This window comes from Myotis brandtii, unplaced genomic scaffold (assembly GCF_000412655.1).
Source record: "Myotis brandtii unplaced genomic scaffold, ASM41265v1 scaffold434, whole genome shotgun sequence".
In the NCBI taxonomy this organism is placed as follows: domain Eukaryota; kingdom Metazoa; phylum Chordata; class Mammalia; order Chiroptera; family Vespertilionidae; genus Myotis; species Myotis brandtii.
Window position 1 is genome coordinate 448937 of NW_005366599.1, and position 1266 is coordinate 450202.

Sequence of the window (1266 nt, forward strand, 5' to 3'; positions counted from 1 at the left end):
CCCGCCCCTTCCCCAGGAGCCAGTCAGGACAGCAGGTCAGCTGGCCCTCGGAGCACAGAGGGAGCCCTGACAGGCCCAGGGCTGCAGGGACAGGGGGAGATGAGGGTCCCCTCCAGTGTGGCACCCCCAGGGGTGGGTACATGTCTCACTCCTCTGACATTGAGCTGACATTAGCTGACATGGAGCTGACATGGAGCTGACATAGAGCTGATATTGAGCTGACATTGAGCTGATATTAAGCTGACATTGAGCTGACATGGAGCTGACATGGAGCTGAAATGGAGCTCGTGTCCCACTCCTCTGACATTGAGCTGACATTGAGCTGGCATTGAGCTGACATTGAACGGACATTGAGCTGACATTGAACTGACATTGAGCTGGCATTGAGCTGACATTGAGCTGGCATTGAGCTGATATTGAGCTGGCATTGAGATGGCATTGAGCTGATATTGATCTGGCATTGAGCTGACATTGAGCTGGCATTGAGCTGACATTGAGCTGATATTAAGCTGACATGGAGCTGACATGGAGCTGAAATGGAGCTGATATTGAGCTGGCATTGAGCTGATATTGAGCTGACATTGAGCTGGCATTGAGCTGATATTCAGCTGGCATTGAGCTGACAATAAGTTGGTCGTTGGAGGCCACAGGTGTTCCTGGCTCTCACATGAAGCCTGTGCACCACCCCCTGGAGATTCCCTCTGAGACCACTTGAGCTGATATTGAGCTGACAATAAGTTGGTCTTTGGAGGCCGCAGGTGTTCCTGGCTCTCACATGAAGTCCGGTCCCTGTCTGTGCACCACCCCCTGGAGATTCCCTCTGAGACCACTGGCCCTGCCCTGCGCATCAGGCGATGGAGGGAAGGCAAGAACCGCAGGCCAGACGCAGGACATGCGGGGCCGGGCCCAGGGCCGCTTCTGGAGAAAGGTCCCAGGCCAGAGTGGGGACCGCGCACCCCATGGCCCCGGGCTCAGTGGAGCAGCCTGACTGTCCGGTACACGCACAGCTCCTTAGACAGCGCAGGAGAGGGAAGGAGCCACCCAGGGGTCCCCACCCCTGTCCCAGGTGCCACCCACCTGGCCCAGGAGGCCTCACAGAGAGACACAGAGTTCTGGACACCGTCCCTGGAGCGGCCCCGGTGGCCCTTCCCGCCCCCAACCAGGCAGGGTCAAGGCGGCGCCGGGAGCACCGAGGGCCCCGGGGAAGACGGGCCTCCTGGGTCCGAGGAGGGACATGCCGTCCCCGTGCTCAGGGCACAGGTGGCC

At 59.2% G+C, this 1266-nt stretch overlaps 1 protein-coding gene across 1 annotated transcript in view; it reads left to right on the forward strand.

Moving 5' to 3' along the window:
• PRDM16 (PR domain containing 16) overlaps positions 1-1266 on the forward strand; it is an 82425-nt gene that overhangs the window by 10721 nt on the left and 70438 nt on the right. The window lies entirely within an intron of this gene.